The sequence below is a fragment of the Hibiscus syriacus genome, unplaced genomic scaffold (genome assembly GCF_006381635.1).
Source record: "Hibiscus syriacus cultivar Baekdansim isolate YM2019G1 unplaced genomic scaffold, ASM638163v2 tig00111000_pilon, whole genome shotgun sequence".
Taxonomy (NCBI): Eukaryota; Viridiplantae; Streptophyta; class Magnoliopsida; order Malvales; family Malvaceae; genus Hibiscus; species Hibiscus syriacus.
Window position 1 is genome coordinate 642,748 of NW_024062947.1, and position 20,736 is coordinate 663,483.

The following is a 20,736-nucleotide window of genomic DNA, read 5'->3' on the forward strand; positions in this document are numbered from 1 at the left end:
AATCAATTTGGAAAAATAATAAAGACTCTTCGATTTGATTGAGGTGAAGAATATTTGAGCTAAGAAGTCAATGATCATTTTAATAATTATAGAATCATTGCACAATTAACTCCTCTTAGAACACCAAAATGAAATCCTATTTCAGAAATGATAAATCGTACTTTATTAGATATGGTTTGGTCAATGATGAGTATAATAGATCTTTTCTTACCTTAGGGTTTAGAAACTTGAAACAACTGTTTTTGCACTAAATTGAGTTCCTTCCAAAGTACTTGAAAAGATACCATATGAGATGTGGACTACTAAGAAGCCTAGTTTGTCTTTTCTTAAAATTTACAGTTGTAAGGCCTATGTGAAACGTTTAATTTCTAATAAATTGCAACCAAAATCTAAAACATTTCTTTTTGTAGGATATCCTAAAGAAACTAAAGGATACTATTTTTAATCCACTAAGAACAGAGGATTTATTGCTGGAAATGGTTTATTCTTAGAAAAGGAATTTATTTCTAAATGAACAAATGAGAGTAAGGTACAACTCGAAGAAGTTTGTGAACCACAAAGTAACATTGAACTACCTTTAGATACTCAAGCTCAACAAATTGTTGTTGAAACATTTCCAATAAAACAAGTTTTATGTAGATCTAACATTATACATTATGAACCTGAGAGATACAGATTTCTTGTGACTGATAGTCGTGACGTATTGTTAGTGGATCGAGTGAACCCGCAACCTATCAAGGGATAATTAAGATCCAGACTCTAAGAATAGTTGGAGGCCATGAAGTTTTAAATGAAATCCATGTACAAGAATCAAGTTCGGACCTTGATTGATCCTCCTACTAAAGCATTGGATGCAAATGGGTTTTCAAGAAGAAATCAAAACAGATGTCAAAGTGCATACTAATAAAGCAAGGCTAGTTGTGTAAGGTTTTAGACAAGCTCATATAAACTATGATGAGACGTTTTATCTGTAGCCATGCTTAACTCCATTAGAACTCTTATTGAGATTGTCGCATATTATGACTATGAGATTTGGAAAATAGACGTCAAAATTATGTTTCTTATGGAAACTTACTCGAGGATGTGTACATAACACAACCTGAGGGTTTTGCACATCAGATTATGGTAATTTATGCAAGCTTCAAAGATCTATTTATAAAATAAAGTAGGTTCACAGAGTTGGAATCTTTGTTTTGATGGGTCGATAAAAGATATTGGATTTATTAAAAATAAAGATGAACCTTATGTTTACAAGAAAGTTAATGGGAGTGTAGTGTCAAGTCTTGGTTAGGAAAGTGTTTCTCAATGAAAGGCTTAGGTGAATCTACTTATATCCTTTGGATAAACATCTATAGAAATAGATATAGGCTAATCGGTCTAAGTAAAGTTTATAGACAGAGTACTAAAAAGGTTTAGTATGCAAGATTCTAAGAGAGGATTCTTGGCTAGTCTCATGGTATTACTCTTAAAAAGACTCAGTGTCCTAACCCTAAAGAAGAGCAGCATCGCATGAGTAAAATCTCTTATGCTTTGACAATAGGATCTATAATGTATTCCATGTTATGCATTAGACTAGATGTTTCTTATGCTTTGAGCATAACAAGATTCAAACAAGCTTTCTTCCGTGTTTTAGACACTCATTTTTGTCTGGATTTTCAATCATTTAGTTTTAAGTTCAAATTATTCAGACCCAATTACAAATTGACTCAAGCCCACTATAAAGCAACAAGACTCAAACAAGGCCCAAATGGATAGGCCCATATGATACAAGTAAATTAGGGTTTTAGATTATCTAGGGCACCGCCGAGCGTGAACTCTAGGATGAGATGCAGATTTTATAGACCAGATTCATTAGGTATTAGGTTTTACATTATTTCCCAATGACAAGCCTGAACCGTTAGATCTGAACCAATCTAATGGTCCAGATATAAGGTCAAATAGAGTATTCATAACCCAAAATTTCATCCAAACATTGCATTTTTTCAACCATCAGATCTAAGTTCGATCAAATACCAAGATGACAGATATGTTACAGTTTGTAAAACCAAAACCCATACAGTGCCACCATATTTTAGACCATTGGATTTGAACCAATCCAACATCTAGATCAAAGAAGCCAATGTGATTTCTCAAAAATCATAGCATACCGCCTCTCCCAGTTCCAAAAGTTTCCAAAGGAGCTAGTTGTGTTTTTTTACCCAAATCAATACAATTCTAGAAGCTTATGGTGGTAAGGCCAGTGGTGTCCATTCGATAATCTGTTTGCTTTCAGAAGGCCACTTAGTTAAAATTTCTTTGAATGGAGACAAAAGAGAACAAAAAGATTAGATTTACATTTGATTTTTACCCATTCATCATCGGTAAAACAGAAATAAAACCTAAATGTATCAGTGAAACCTTAACGTGCAATCATCAAGCAATTAAAAAAATTTCAAATGTATTTTTCAATTTTTATTGAATCTTTGAAATGCATGCGTGTTTGAGTGTAAAACAAAAGTGATAAAGAGTACAAAAATAAATGTTACTTACTGAGTGTTTTCTGAGGTGTTGTTTGGGTTTGAGCTGTTTAAATGGAGTCATTAGTGGTGAAAACATAAGAGTTCAAGGATTAAATCTCGAATCAAAGCTTGCATATGTTATTGGGGGTCCTTTTTGGGGTTTGAATGTAGAAAATGCGATTTTAGGAGTGTCAAAGGGAATGGAAAAAGGTTTTGATTGCTAGAAAGTTAAAACCAAGATGTAAAAGGGTTTTAAGGGTGTTTAAAGATACTTTTAGGGAGGTTTGATTTCGAATCTAGGTTTTAGACGTGGTTTTGAAGCTTTTAGGAGTTATTTGGTTAGGTTTTGGGTAGATCTGCCCACCATTAGTGGTGGACAGAGGGTTTATATCAAGCGAGCAGGGTGGTTAGAGTCTGGAAAAGAAGGTTTGAGGAGGTTAAATCGAGAGAGAATAGAGGGAAAGAGATAAAGTTGAGGGGTGACTGAGAATGGGGATATAAGAGTTAGGTTTAGATTAGGTTAAACTATAATTATGTATTTATATAAATTAATTAGGGTTAATTAGTTTAGGGCCCTTGAATTTTAGGTGCTTTTTTACAAATTCGCCCCTTACTAATGTAAATTAGTTTAGGATAATTTACATCTTAGGTTTGGGGGTGTTGTTCGTTTGTGATGCTACACTTGAATTTGTTTTGTTGTTGTTGTTTACATTTGTATTTGTCATGTTCATGTTGCATTGTTGTTACTACGATACCTTAGTTGATGAAAATTTTAAACTTTTTTATGAAGTTAGATGAAAAAAATTTGTAGTGAAATGTGAGGAATGCGTTAGATTCTTGCTAAGGTTAGGGTTTTATGGAAAAACTTTAGCACAATGGGAGTATGCTTTCAATACTTAGAGACATTAGAAATTGTTGAACCCTACAAATCTCACAGCATTAGTAGATATTGTATCAAATATTTGAACATTTAAAAAAATGCTAGAGATTCCCAACACTGTCTCTAGCATTGATCTGGACAAAAGGATACTAGAGTACCCAAAATTAGCTCTAGTGAAAAAAATACTTTTCAAATTTCCAATCTACTAGATGTTCCTAAACTGGCTCTAGTAAGAAATGGAAATAAAAGTAGATCCCGGAGGTTCCTGACACTGGCTCCAACAATGAAATAAAGTGAGGATGATGTTTCCTATAGCATTGAAAATTTAACTAATTGAGTAGGGTAATTTTTTTTCTAATTTAGCTATGTATTTGTTGGATGCTCCTTGCTTGCACACTACATCACCTATGGATTCTGAATTTGGTAGGTTCACGATACATTCCTTAATTTGAGATTAGTTAATGCTATCATATTTGTGGTAGCAGTGAAAAATTCTAAGAATTGAAAATGTGAGTTAAAAAATCTGAATTGACTTGGCAACATTGTTGTTGAGCATAGTTATTCCTTGCATTGTAGTTGCTTGAGGACAAGCAAACACTTAGGTTTGAGTGTGGTAACTCTTCAAACGCTTTATTATAGAGCCTTTTACTTATTTAGGTTTGTACTTTAGGATATTTTAGAATCAATATATATTTTAGCATATTTTACATCATTTTCATATTTCTAGTGAATTGTTGAAACTTGGGTTAATTTGAATGTTTTTACTGCACATTGATATACTAATGTTGTGAAATTGTTAATGTTGTAACCGTTATTGTACACTGATGCTAGACTGGATTGCTGAGATGATTCTGCAGCAATTGTTGAGTCACAAAGCAGTTGGAGAAATTTTAGGAGTTGGTAAAGTTGTGGGATAAACTGGAATTTGAATTTAAGAAATACTTTTTAGAAAAAAGGGGATTTTCCTATTGGTGGAAAGTTTGACTTTGATGGGCTATAAATATATTATTTTCTACATACTTTCTCATCTTGGAAACCCTAATTTTTATAGTCATCTTATATTTTTCTCTCCTACCGCCGCAATGTTAGCCTAAAAATCTATGGGAAAACAACACTTGAATGTGATGCAAGTTGCAATCATGAGAGAGGTGGTCTACGATCGATTTGGAGTCATCTTAGCGATTTAGATCAAAATTAAGAAGAGGGTTTTATTTGATAAGATGATTTGTTTTATTTATGTTGAGATGTTAAACTTGAATCTTTTTTTTGAATATATTTTATGAATTTAATGTTTATTTCCTTTGCTTTAGTATTATTTGATTGGTGTTGCTTGGATTTAATTTTTTGGCTTGTGTTTAGAGATATAAACTTCCAGTAATGCTATGAATGTGGCTACATCATGAATAGCATCAGCGTCTGTGAGAATATCATTTAGCATAAAAATATTTTCTGACTGTTTTGTCGTAACATTCTTAGTACGCTTATTGAATTGCTATAGAGATATAGTCCTTCTTGTAAGTTTTTGTGAATATTTCAAAAGAAGTATAACCTGCTAGGTTAATGCTAGAAACATCAATCGTAATGCTACAATATTGGTAATTGCATGCTACTATTTGACATCCCACAATCATTTCCCTAAATTGAACATTACTTCATTTACTTGTGTTGTAATCTCATTTATTATATTATGTTTCCTAACATTTCTATAGCATTGCTTTGCATCAACAATACAATTTATGTTTGTTGCATGATCTACGAAGTAATACTACTCTCTATGATACCATACTCGACGCACTTGTTGCATCCACTTTTACTACTTGATAAATGATAGTGTATGCCTTCACTTTTGTTGTTACATTTTTTGAAGCATCAACTATCATACAAAAGAAGATCGTTTTTGGGCTTGGATTTAAGCCTGAATTCTAATAGAGAATGAAAGAGTAAGAAAGTGAAGAAAGGAATCAGGCTGAGAGAAGTTGATCTTTCGTGGGAGTGTATATCTTTTTCGTACCTGATGAATACTTTGAAATTCAGAGGAGTGTATGATGTAGAACAACAATTAGCTAATGTGCTCGCTGAGGAGAAACAGATGAAAGATCATGTATGCTTGATGAGACTGTGAAAGGTTTGTTCATCAATATGACTGCTGGAGGTAGAAAACAGGGAAGTTTTTTGCTGGAATTCGTCTTTTTCCCTTGTGAAAAGATAACAACTGACTATAGAAGATCTCTTTTTTGGTTTTAAAATTGACTTAAAGTATTACTCAAAACCAACCCTTATGCTTTTGGTCGCGAGCAATAAGGGATTTTTGTAAGGAAAGCTATGTTAATCCTACTTGTTTTCAAATAAATATGTTTTTCCATTTCTTAAATGGAAATCAATCTTTACACTTTTACATTTTATTCTTCATTCTTTGTTCTTTAAATTCATTACATAAATTTGGCCACTTCTATCCAAGTATATATTCAATTCCAAATTTCCTTTGTAGATGTCACAATGTTAATAGCATTAATGTTCTTGAATTCAATTATGAGGTAAATTTTGAGTGACTCGTGTGTCTGAAAGAAGTCAATGAGTGCAAAGATGAGGAAAAATGTGATGTTCCTGACAAATTATTAAGGCTACTAGAAAAGGAAGACAAATAGATCTTGCCTCATAAAGAAGAAATTGAGAATATAAATCTGATAACTAAGGAAGAAATAAGAAAGGTTAAGTTTGACACTACTTTTTCAGCAAAAGTAAGACGTGGATTGATAGATTTCTCCAGGAGTTAAGGGATACATCTTCTTGGTATTATCAGAATATGCCAAGGTTAAATACGTATATAGTGGTACACAAACTTCCAATTACGCCTAAATGCAAGCCAATTAGCAAAAGCTTGGAATAATGACATCAGAAATGTTGTTGAAGATCAAGGAGGAAGTAACAAAGCAAATCGATGCAAGATTTCTTCAAGAGGTTAAGTATCTTGAATGGGTAGCCAACATAGTTCTCATGCCAAATATAGATGAAAAGGTTTGCATGTGTGTAGATTACAAATATCTCAACAAAGCTAGTCATAAAGATAATTTCCCATTACCACATATAGACACATTAGTGGATAACACTGCAGGACATTTGCAGTTTTCTTTCATTTATAACTTTTCAAGGTACAACCAAATAAAAATCACCCCTAAAGACATGAAGAAGATAACATTTGTGACCATATAGAGCATCTTTTGTTACAAAGTGATGCCATTTAGATTGAAAAAGTACAGGGCAACCTATTAGTGAATATTGGTGACTATATTCCATACTATGATGCATAAAGATATTGAGGTCTATGTGGATGACATGATTGCCAAATCAAGAACTAAAGAGGAACATATGCGGAATTTTAAAAAAAAACTTTTCCAAACAATGAGGAAGTATCATTTAAATCTTAATCCAAATAAATGTATATTCAGGGTTATATAGGAAACCTCCTGGGCTTTTTGATTAGTCAAAAAGGAATCGAGGTTGATCTAGATAACGTAAAAAACCATTCAGAATCTTCAGTCATCTCGCACGCAAAAAGAAGATCGAGGTTTTCTAGGAATATTAACCTATATATCTCGTTTTATTTATCAGTTAACAAATAAATGTGATTATATGTTCAAATTACTAAAAAAGAATAATCTTGAAGTTTGGAATGATGAATGTCAAGAAAATTTAGAAATTATCAAGAAATATTTATCCAATAGTTCGATTTTGGTGGCACTAGTTCCTGGTAGACCATTAATTATCTACTTGACAGATTTTGAGAATTCAATGGGATGTATGTTGGGATAACATGATGAATATAAAAAAAAGGAAAGAGAAATTTATTATTTGAATAAGAGGTTTACTGGTTGTGAAATTCGGTACTCACTAATTCAAAAGTTATGTTGTGCTTTAGTGTGGGCAACTCGAAGGCTCTAACAATACATGTTATCACACCACTTGGTGGATATCCAGACTTGATCCATTGAAGTTCTTAATGAAATCACTAGCGTTAACTGGTAGATTGGCTAGATGAAAGATGATATTTTCTAAATTCGATATCGTATATCTCAGCCAAAAATCAATAAAATGATGATATAACATACTTTCTGACAAGTCAAGCTTCAAAAGATTACAAGCCCCTAAACATTAATTTTCTAGATGAATATTTGATGTGTCTCTCAACAGAGAAGGAAGTAATATCATATGAAAAATGTAAACTTTATTTTGATGGAGCTTCCAATACTTTGGATTGAGGAATTGGGGCAATGCTAATTTCTCTAGAAAATGTCAGTTATCCCTTTACAAGTAGACTAGAGTTCTTTTGCCCCAATAATATGGTAGAATATGAAGTTTTTTCCATGGGGTTAAGAGCAGCCATAGAGAGGAAAGTTGATGTACTCAAAGTATTGGAGATTCCTCTCTAGTTGAATATCAATTGTGAGGAAAATGGGAGACAAATTATTCAAAGCTGATTGAATACTAAAATTTGATCCTTGAATTAATAAAAGAATTTGAAAAAGTCACATTCAATTATCTCCATCGAGAAGACAATCAAATGGCGGATGCTTTGGCTATTAGTTTCCATGTTTTAAGCAAATAGAAAGGCTAATAATGTCAATCAAAGTTGTTTAGCTATAAGAAGTTATGAACTTATTTGACCAGTGGGCTTTTGTTAGTAATGAACAATTGCTTTTATGTTCCTACTATAAGTAGGAATATCATTTTATTTTCTTGTTTGGATAATGATGGTTTTTTTATTATTAAGAATAATAATTGTTCTATTTATTATAAAGACATGTTCTATGCAAATATTGATTTACAAGATGGTCTTTGTGTTTTGAGTTTTCAAAAATTCAATGAAACTTTGATATTTAACATAAGTAACAAGATATTTAAGTAACGATTCAAATCCAACCTATCTTTGCATTATCGCTTTGTGAATATTGTTTATTAGGTAAGATGACAAAAGACCCATTTACTAGACATAGTTAAAGGCCAATGAGTTATTGGGCCTAATAAATATCAATTTATGCAGACCTTAACTTCAATTTCTAGAGGAGGTTATATTTCCATTACATTTACTGATGAAACATAAATCTGAATAAGTTAAATTGTTCCAATCTTTTTAAAATGAAGTACAAAATCAACGGAAAAATAATAAAGACTCTTCGATTTGATTTAGGTGGAGGATATTTGAGCTAAGAATTCAATGATCATCTTAATAGTTATAAATCATTTCACAATTAACTTCTCCTGGAATACCACAATGGAATAGTGTTTCAGAAATGAGAAATAGTACTTTATTAGATATGGTTCGGTCTATGATGAGTCTAACAGATCATTCGCTTACCTTTTGGGGTCCTGCACTTGAAACAAATGTTTTGCACTAAATTGAGTTCCTTCCAAAGTACTTGAAAAGATACCATAAGACATGTGGACTACTAAGAAGCCTAGTTTGTCTTTTCTTAAAATTTACAGTTGTAAGGCTTATGTGAAACGATTAATTTCTAAGAAGCTGCAACCAAAATCTAAAAAATTTCTTTTTGTGGGATATCCTAAGGAAACTAAAGGATACTATTTTATAATCCCACTACGAACAAAGTATTTGTTGCTGGAAATGGTTTATTCTTAGGAAATGAATTTATTTCTAAAGGAACCAATGAGAGTAGGTACAACTCGAAGAAGTTTGAGAACCAGAAAGTAACATTGAACTACATTTGGATACTCAAGCTCAACAAATTGTTGTTAAAACACTTCCAGTAAAACAAGTTTTATGTATCTAATAGAATACATTATGAGCCTGAAAGATATGGATTTCTTGTGACTGATATTGATCCACCTACTAAAAGCATTGGATGCAAATGGGTTTTCAAGAAGGAAATCGAAACAGATACTTGTAAAGCAAGGATAGTTATGTAAGGTTTTAGACAAGCTCATATATACTATGACGAGACGTCTTTATATGTAGTCATGCTTAAGTCCATTAGAACTCTTATTGAGAATTTAGCATATTATGAATATGAGATTGGAAAATGGATGTCAAAATTATGTTTCTTAGTAGAAACTTACTAGACGATGTGTACATAACACAACCTGAGGGTTTTGCATAAGATGAATTCTGGTAAAGTATATGCTAGCTTCAAAGATCCATTTATAGAATAAAGTATGTTCACATAGTTGGAATCTTTGTTTTGATGGGTCGATAAAAGATATTGGATTTATTAAAAATGAAGATGAACCTTATGTTTACAAGAAAGTTAATAGTAGTTTTAGTTATGTTTTCGTCTTATGTCGATGATATTTTACTCGTTGGGAATGTCATTCTTACCTTGAAGAGTGTCAAGTCTTGGTTAGGAAAGTGTTTCTCAGTGAAAGACTTGGGCAAAGTTGTTTATATCCTTTGGATAAAGATCTATAGAAATATATCTAAAGGCTAATCGGTCTAAGTCAAAGTGTTTATATAGAAAAAGTATTGAAAATGTTTAGCATGCAAGATTCCAATAGAGGATTCTTGGCTATGTGTCGGCGTATTAATCTTAGAAAGACTCAGTGTCCTAACCCTAAAGAAGAGCAGGATCACAAGAGGAAAATCCCTTATGCTTCAATAATAGGATCTATAATGTATGCCATGTTATGCATTAGACTTGATGTTTCTTATGCTTTGAGCAAAACAAGTTTTCTTCTATATTGTAGACACTCATTTTTCTTCCAGGATTTCAATCATTATTTTTAATTATTTAGTTTTAAGTTCAAATTATTCAAATACAATTAAAATTAACTCAATCCCACTATAAAGCAACAAGACTCAGACAAGGCCCAAATACGAATAGCCCATATGATACAAGCAAATTAGGGTTTCAGCTTATTCTCTAGGCACCGCGAGCATGAACTCTAGGATGAGAAGCATATTTTATAGACCATATTCATTAGGGATTAGAGTTTTACATCATTTACCACCGTCAAGCCTGAATCGTTTGATCTGAACCAATACAATGGACCAGATAAAGGTCAAATAGAGTTTATAACCCAAAATTTCATCCAAACATTGCATTTTTTTCAACCATCAGATCTAAGTTCGATCAAAGACCAGGATGACAGATCTGTTACGGTTTATAAAACCATCTAGCGTCACCATCATTTAGACCGTTGGATTTGAACCAATCCAACGATCTAGATCAAAGGAGCCAATGTGATTTCTCAAAATCCTAGCCTGACGCCTCTCCCAGTTCCAGAAGTTTCCAAAGGAGATAGTTGTGTTTTCACCCAAATCAATTGTAAAATTCCAGAAGATTATGGTGGTAAGGCCAGTGGTGCCCATTCGATAATATGTTTGCTTCCAGAAGGCTACTAACTTAAAATTATCCTTGCATTAAGACAAAAGAGAAGAAAAAGATTAGATTTACATTTGATTTTTACCCATTCATCCTCTGTAAAACAGAAGGGGTATAAAATCTAAATGTATCAGTGTAATCCCTAACGGGCAATTATCAAGCAATCAGAAACAATTTCTTTCAAAGGTATTTTTATTTTTTATTGAATCTTTGAAATCCATGCGTGTTTGAGTGTAAAACAAAAGTGATAAAGAGTACAAAAATAAAGGTTACTTACCAAGTGTGTTCTGATGTGTGGTTAGGGTTTGAGTTGTTAAATGGAGTCACCAGTGAAAATAGAAGGGTTCAAGGATTTTAGATCTTGAATCAAAGCTTGACAATGTTTTTGGGGGTCTTTTTCAGGGTTGGATGTAGAAATGAGGTTTTATGAGTTTCAAAGGGAATGGAAAAAGGTTTCGATTGCCGGAAAGTTAAACAATATGTAAAAAGGGTTTTAAGGGTGTTTAAAGATACTTTTAGGGAGGTTTGATTTCCGATCTAAGTTTTAGACGAGGTTTTGAAGCTTTTAGGGGTTGTTTGGTTAGGTTTGGGTATATTTCACCACCATTAGTCGTGGGCATGAGGGTTTATATCAATGTTTTCAAAACTGACCTGATCTTAAATCGGTGAAGATACTGGTTCACTGGTTCAATTGTGGTTCAACCGGTATGAACCAGTTTATATAAAATAATATTTTTTTTTAATTTTACATAATTTTCAAAGTCATATTAATATATACATCACTACAAAAAAACATCTAAAGAGCATAAAAGAGTAAAAATAGGAGAACAAAACAATCTCACATGGCTAAGAAATATAGAAGAACATCCCAACTGACCTCTATAAATAATAGAGATAATTTGGCATTCAAAACCACGGAGCCTTGTGGTGAGCACAGAACGAACTATTTTTTGCTTCAATCGAGCTCGAGTTTTGGGCTTCAATCGACCTTCTGAATTTTTTTAAGTTCGAGCCTTTTCGAGTTTGAGTTTCAATATTATATTTTGAGTTCGAGTTGAGCTTGATAATTTTTAGCACGTGAGTTGTTGAGTCGAGTTGAGCTTACTTTAAAGTTTTCGAGTTCGAGTCGAGCTCAGCAATACTCGAGTTTGATTTGGCTCGTTTAACAAACGACGTCGTTTGATTTAATTTTTTTTTAAGAAATAAAGAGAACCGACGGCTCACACTGGTTTGTCGGTTTTCAGCAGGTTCACACCGATTTTATCGGTTCATTGCAAAACTGATTTTGGAAGCTGACTGAACAGGACAAGCCACTGGTTCCTGGTTCAGCCAGTTGAACCGGCCTGTCCGGTCTGGTTTTGATAACCATGGTTTATATCAAGCGAGCATGGTGGTCAGAGTCTGGAAAAGAAGGTTTAAGGAGGTTAAGTCGAGAGAGAAAAGATATAGGGAAAGAGATGAAGTTGAGGGGCAACTAAGATGGGGGATCAGAGTTAGGTTTAGATTAGGTTAAACTTTAATTATGTATTATATAAATTAATTAGGGCTAGGGGTCCTTGAATTTTAGGTGTCCTTTTACAAATTCGTCCCTTATTAATGTAAATTAGTTTAGGGCAATGCATATCTTAGGTTTGGGGGGATGATCGTTTGTGATGCTACACTTGAATTTTTGTTGTTGTTGTATTTACATTTGAATTTGTCATGTTCATGTTGCATTTTTCATTACTATGATGTCTTAGTTGATGAAAACTTTGAAACTCTTTTGATGAAGTTAGATAAGAAAAAAATTTGCAGTGAAATGTATGAGGAATGCGTTAGATTATGCTAAGGTTAGGGTTTTATGAAAAAACTTTAGCACAATGGGAGTATGCTTTCAGTACTTAGAGACATTAGAAATTGTGAACCCTACAAATCTCACAGCATTAGTAGATATTGTATCAAATATTGAACATTTAAGAAAGTGCTAGAGATGCCCAACACTGTCTCTAGCATTGATATAGACAAAAGGATACTAGAGGTGCCCAAAATTAGCTCTAGTGAAAAAATATTTTTCAAATTTCCAATCTACTAGATGTTCCTAAAACTGGCTCTAGTAAGAAATGGAAATAAAAGTAGATCCTGGAGGTTCCTGAAACTGGCTCCAACAATGAAAAAGTGAGGATGATGTTCCTATAGCATTGAAAATTTAACTAATTAAGTAGGATAATTTTTTTCTAATTTAGCTAAGTATTTGGGATACGCCTTGCATGCACACTACATCACTCTATGGATTCTGAATTTGGTAGGTTCACGATACATTCCTTAATTTGAGATTAGTTAATGCTATCACATTTGTGGTAGCAGTGAAAAATCTAAGAATTGAAAATGTGAGTTAAAAAATCTAAGTTGGCTTGGCAACATTGTTGTTTAGCATAGTTATTCCTTGCATTGTAGTTGCTTGAGGACAAGCAAACACTTAGGTTGAGTGTGGTAACAATTCCAAAAGATTTATCATATAGAGCCTTTAACTTATGTTAGGTTTGTACTTTAGGATATTTTAGAATCATTTTAGATATATTTTAGTATATTTTACATCATTTGCATATTGCTAGTGAATTGTTGAAACTTGGGTTAATTTTAATGATTTTGCTGCAAATTGATACTAATGTTGTGAAATTGTTAATGTTGTAGCCGTTATTGTACACTGATGCTAGATTGATTGCTGAGATGATTCTGCAGCAATTGTTGAGTCACAAGGCAGTTGGAGAAATTTTAGGAGTTGGTAAAGTTGTGGGATAAAAGGCTGGAATTTGAATTTAAGAAAGACTTTTTTAGAAAAAAAGGGATTTTCCTATTGGTGGAAAGTTTGACTTTGATGGGCTATAAATAATATTTTCTACACACTTTTCATCTTTGGAAACCCTAATTTTATAGTCATCTTTTATTTTTCTCTCCAACCGTCAAAATGTTAGCCTAAAATCTATGGGAAACAACACTTGGACGTGAAGCAAGTTGCAATCATGATAGAGGTGCTCAACGATCGATTTGGAGTCATCATAGCTATTAGATTAAACTTGAGAAGAGGGTTTTATTTTGTTAAAATGATTTCTTTTATTTTGGCTTGTGTTTAGAGATATAAACTTTAGCAATGCTGGAAAGTGGTTATATCATGAATAACATCAGCGTTTGTGAGAGTACATTTAGCATAAAAAAAAAATTCTGATTGTTTTGTCGTAACATTCTTAGTACGCTTATTTGAATGCTATAGAGATATAGTCTTTCTTGTAAGTTTTTTGTGAACATTTTCGAATGAAGTATATCCTGCTAGGTTAATGCTAGAACATCAATCGTAATGCTACAACATGGTAATTTCATGCTACTATTGACATCCCATAATCCTTTCCCTAAATTGAAAATTACTTCATTTACTTGTGTTGTAATCATTTATTTTATTATGGTTTCCTATTACATTTCTATAACATTGCTTCTTACATCAACAAACACAATTTTATGTTTGTTGCATAATAATTCTACGAAGTAATACTATTCTCTATTGATAACATACTCGACACACTTATTGCGTCCACTTTTACTACTGATAAATGATAGTGTATGCTTGCACTTTTGTTGTTACATTATTCTAAGCATCAACTATCATACAAAAAAGATCGTTTGGGCTTGGATTAAGTCTGAATTCTAGTAGAGAATGAAAGATGAAGAAAAGTGAAGAGAGGAAAATCAGGCTGAGAGGAGAAGATCTTTTGTGGGAGCATATATCTTTTCCGTACTTGAGGAATACTTTCAAACTCAGAGGAGTGTATGATGTAGAACAACAGTTAGCTAATGTGCTCGCTGAGGAGAAACAGATGAAAGATCATGACATGCTTGATGAGATTGTGGAAGGTTTGTTCATCATATTACTGCTGGAGGTAGATATAGGGAAGTTTTGGCTGGAATAATCCTTGTCTTCCTTGTGAAAGCTAACAACTTGACTATAGAATATCTCCTTGCAGCTTTTAAGATTGCCTCAAATTAATACTCAAAACCAACCCTTATGCTTTTGGTCACGAACAATAAGGGATTTTTGTAAGGGAAGCTATGTTAATCCTACTTGTTTTAAATAAATATGTTTTCCATTTCTTAAATGGGAATCATCTTTACACTTTTACATTTTATTCTTCATTATTTGTTCTTTACATTCATTACATAAATTTGGCCACTTCCATCAAATATATTCGATTCCAATTTCTTTGTAGACGTCACAATGTTAATAGCATGGATGTCTTGAATTCAATCATGAGGTAAATTTTGAGCGAATCATGTCTGAAAGAAGTCAATGAGTGCAAAATGAGGTAGAATGTGATGTTCTTAACAAATTATAAGGTACTAGAAATAGAAGACAAATAGATCAGCCTCAAAAAGAAGAAATTGAGATTGTAAATTCAATAATGAGGAAGAAATAAGAGAGGTGAAGATTGACACTACTTTTCAACAAAAGTAAGACATAGATTGATAGATTTTCTAAATGAGTTAAGGAATATATGCTTGGTATTATCAGGATATGCCAGGTTTAGTACGTATATAGTGGTGCACAAACTTCCAATTAGGCCTAAATGCAAGCCAATTTAGCAAAAGTTCAGAAGAATGAGGTTAGAAATATTATGAAGATCAAGGAGGAAGTAACAAAGCAAATCGATGCAATATTTATTCAAGAGGCTAAGTATCATTAATAGGTTGTCAACATAGTTCTCATCCAAATAGATGAAAAGGTTTGCATGTGTGTAGAAGAATGAGGTTAGAATATTATTGAAGATCAAGGAGGAAGTAACAAAGCAAATCGATGCAATATTTATTCAAGAGGCTAAGTATCATTAATAGGTTGTCAACATAGTTCTCATGCCAAATAAAGATGAAAAGGTTTGCATGTGTGTAGATTACAAATATCTCAACAAAGTTGGTCCTAAAGATAATTTCTCATTATCACATATAGACACATTAGTGGATAACATTGCAGGACATTTGTGGTTTTCTTTCATGCATAGCTTTTCAGGGTACAACCAAATAAAAATGACACCTAAAGACATGGAGGAGATAACATTTGTGACCATATGGGGCATCTTTTGTTACAAAGTGATGCCATTTAGACTGAAAAGTATAGGGGCAACCTATTAAAGAACAATGATGACCCTATTCCATGATATGATGCATAAATAGATTGAAGTCTATGTGGATGACATGATTGCCAAATCTAGAACTAAAGAATAGCATATGCGGAATTTTAAAAAACTTTTCCAAAGATTGAGGAAGTATCATTTAAAACTCAATCTAAATAAATGTACATTCAGGGTTATGTTAGGAAAACTCTTCGATTTTGTAGTTAGTAAAAAAGGAATCGAGATTGATCTAGATAAAGTAAAAAATCATTCAGAATCTTCTGTCACATCACACACAAAAAGAAGTTCGAGGTTTTCTAGGAAGGCTAAACTATATATCTCGTTTTATTTCTCAGTTAACCAATAAATTTGATTCAATGTTCAAATTACTTTAAAAGAATAATCTTGAAGTTTGGAATGATGAATGTTAAGAAAATTTAGAAATTATCAAGAAATATGTGTCCAATAATACTAGTTCTTGGTAGACCATTAATTCTCTACTTGATAGATTTTGAGAATTCAATGGGATGTATGTTGGGATAACATGATGAATATGGAAAAAAAAGGAAAGAGCAATTTATTATTTGAATAAGAGGTTTACTGGTTGTGAGATTCGGTACTCACTGATTCAAAAGTTATTTTATGCTCTAGTGTAGGCAACTCGAAGGCTCAAACAATACATGTTATATCACACCACTTGATTGATATACACACTTGATCCATTGAAGTTCTTGATGAAATCACCAGTGTTGATTGGCAGACTTGCTAGATGGAAGATGCTATTTTCTGAATTCGATATTGTATATGTCATCCAAAAATCAATAAAAGGATGATATAGCATACTTTCTGACAAGTCAAGCTTCAAAATAGTACAAGCCCCTGAACATTAATTTTCTAGATGAAGATTTGATGTGTATCTCAACAAAGTAGGAAATGATGTCAGATGAAAAATCATGTAAACTTTATTTTGATGGAGCTTCCAATGTTTTGGATTGAGGAATTGAGGCAATGTTAATTTCTCTAGAAAATCTCAGTTATCCTTTTACAAGTAGACTAGAGTTCTTTTGCGCTAATAATATGGCAGAATATGAAGCTTGTATCATGGGTTTGAGAGCAGCCATAAAGAGGAAAGTTTATGTACTCAAAGTATTTGGAGATTCCTCTCTAGTTATATTTCAATTGTGAGGATAATGAGAGACAAATGATTCAATACTGGTTGAATACAAAAATTTGATCATTGAATTAATAAAAGAATTTGAAGAAGCCACATTCAATTATCTCCGTCGAGAAGATAATCAAATGGCAGATGGTTTGGCTACATTAGCTGCCATGTTTTAAGCAAATATAAAGGCTAATATGATGTCAACCAGAATGCAGTGTACGAAACCCCAGCGCATTGTTATAACATAGAGGAGGAAGCGGATGGTCATCCATGGTACCATGATATTCTTCAATATCAAGTATCAAATGTACCCTCCATGTACATTTGAGATTGATAAAAGAACAATCCAAGGAATGGCTAACGCTTATATCTATGATGGGGAAATTTTGTATAGAATGGGTAGTTATCAAGTTTGTTGAGATGTGTGAATGCCAAAGAAGTAAAAATTATCTTGGAAGAAGTGCATAGTGGAATATGTGGAACACATATGAATGGTCTCTCAATGGCTATAAATATTATGAGATATGGATACTATTAGGCTACTATGTATACAAATTGTATAGACTATGTAAGAAGATGTCATAAGTGCCAAGTATAGCTGATAAGATTCATGCACCTCCATTACCTTTACATGTGATTACAATACCATGGCCTTTCTCTATGTGAGGCAAGGATTTCATTGGGGCAATCACACCAAAAGCTTCAAATGGAAATTATTTCATCTTAGTGGCAATTGATTATTTCAATAAGACGGTGGAGGCATCTTCCTATTCCAGTATTACAAGATCAACAATTTGCAAATTCATAAAAAAAGAGTTAATTTGCCGATACGGGTTGCCACAAAGAATTATTTCAGATAATGTTACTAATTTGAACAACAAGAAGAATGATGAACTTTACGCATTGTTCAAGATAAAGCATGATAATCCAGCAACCTATCATCCTAGGATGAATGGGGGTAGTAGAAGCGTCAAATAAGAACATTAAGAGGATTATCACAAAGACCACCGAAACCTATAGAGATTGGCATGAAAAGTTACAATTTTCCTTGTATTTATATCAAACTACGGCGTGAACACCTATAGGGATAATGCCTTTCTCTTTGGTTTATGTAATAGAGGTAGTCTTACCTATTAAGGTTGAAATTTCATTACTTCGAATTTTGAAAGAAGTAGGTCTGGATGAAACTGAATGGGTTCAAGAACGGTTCGACCAGTTGAATCTTATTGAAGAAAAGAGGTTAAAAGTTATATACAACGGTCAAATGTATCAGAAACATATGATACGAGCTCATGACAAGAAGATTCGTCTAAGAGAATTCTGAAAAGGTGATCTAGTGCTTTAAAAATTCTTGTCTATTTATAAAGATTTCCGTGGGAAATATATGCCTAATTGGGAAGGTTCATCATCGTCAAAAAGGCCTTTTCTAGATGACGTTGATTTTGTAGAGCTGGATGGAGAAGTGCTGAGGAACTCAATAAACTCAAACATTGTCTAAATATTATGCTTAGAAGAGAAAAGAAGGAAAAAAGAAAAAAAAAGAAAAAATTAAAATAAATGTGGGGTGAAAATAAAAATCTGTAAAGGGAGTCTTGAAAACAAAGGAAATATTTGAGTTGTTGTTGTATACAAGTTTTATGGATGAAGCAACAACTTTTAGATTATGGAATTGAAGTTAGTACCATACCTATCAAGTGTGACAATACTAGTGTTATTTGTCTCACTAAAAATCCCATCCAATACTCTAGAACTAAGCACATTGAAATTAGACATCATTTCATTAGAGATCATGTCGCTAAAGAAGATATAGTTCTAGAATTTGTTGATACTTTGCACCAATTAGCGGATATTTTTACAAAACCTTTAGATAAAGAAAGATTTTGGACACTTAGGAGAGAATTAGGTTTAACTGACTTATCTTCACTTAGTGTTTAAAATAAGTATAGCACTTTTAGAAATGAAAAAAGCTTATAAAAATAATGTTTTTGATTGCATCCTTTGCTATTAGTTAAGGGGAGTTTATGATTCTTAGTGAAAATTAATTATATGTTCAAATAATGTTTAAGGATAGATTTGATTGTTTGAACATTGTTAATTTTCGTGATATGAATTGCCAATACCACTAGAGCTAATTAATTTAGCATTTTAAGTATTTAAAACAGATTTTTGACATTTTTGTGCACAATGCAACGATACACTAGACAGTGCATCTATGCATCCCTTGAATGTGCATCGATACACAATGAAGGTACACCGATGCACTCCTTGAATGTGCATCAATGCACTCTGTTGTGCATCGTACACCCGTCGGGTTTTGGGTATTAAATCCCTAAAACCTTCATATTTTTCAAAAACCCAAACGCCTAAACACTCCCGCCATTTTCCTTCTCTCAACCCCTACTCTTTCTTTTGATCAAAATCAACGAATACTACTCAAAATCTCTTCATTCTTCAACTTCTAATCCTGCTACGATCATTAAAATCGTGCAAACTACATCCAATTCCACTCAATCCGAAATTTCAAGGTAATTTTTCTAAAAACCTCTGTTTTATTGATTTTTGAACTTAGGACTAGTTTTGATTAGTTCTAGGTTGAACAAAGTATCAGACATTGATTATATGATTATTCTAAACTAGATTTTATAACCAATTTTGTCCAAAACACACAATTTTTCAAAATTTTCTTTGAATTTTGAATAAAAAATTATTTTCGAAAATTATTATTTTAATTGATGTTTTTTATTCAATTATGTTGTTTTCATGAAAACTATACGTATTATGATTTTCAAACATTGTTTTCCAAATAGTTTTCAAAATTTTGCCCATTAGGATTCGGTTTAGAGAACCTTGACTATTGCGGACTCATTTGAGTTTTGGGATTGATTTTATTGCATGCATGTGTTTCAAAATTTGCAGGTTACTTTACCTATTCTGATTTCTTAAACCATGTCTAATCCTAAATGCCCTAGGTCTTCATCGAGTCGTTCGAGTCAAAACCGACCTCTCATTCCTCCTCCACCACAAAATCCAAATCCAAACGAACCCAAATTAACCATTCTTAATTATTGCTTCAACCAACCCGGTCGTCATCGAGATGAATTATATCATAGGTTCATTAATTCTTTCCAATTCTACAAAATCCGGGAAGAACGTATCCCCCTATCAAGCAATGGTGGATATGAACTTCTGATATCTTCCTATCCTTCGTTCCTGGAAGTTTGATAAATTGTGTCAAATTCAGCCCATTGTTTATCACCAATTAGTCCGCATTTTCTACTCCAATGTGGTTTGTCCAAAACGTCAAACCGAAACTGTATGAATTAGATCCTATTTTTTAGGTCAAACCATTTATATAAATTCAGACACATTAGCTAATGCCTTTGGTTTAAACAATGATGGTATTGATAATGAAAAAGAAATTGTGGCTACACCTATCAATCTAAGGGTATTGTTAATACCTTACAAACTCATTACAAGAGATTCCTTCATTTGATGATCTCTTGGTGGTCTACACCATCCGGAGGTAGGTACTCCTCTCTTAGGGTCTTAGATTTATGGTGGATACATTGTATCCAATATAACAGGAAAATAAATTTGCCACAGATCATCTTTGGTGAGCTAGTTGATACCGTAAACGTTGTCCCATCCAAAAATATAGAAACGTTGTCCTCCAGCACTGGCAGCGAACGATGATCCAGAACTTCAACAACTTATGCAAGATATTGATGAT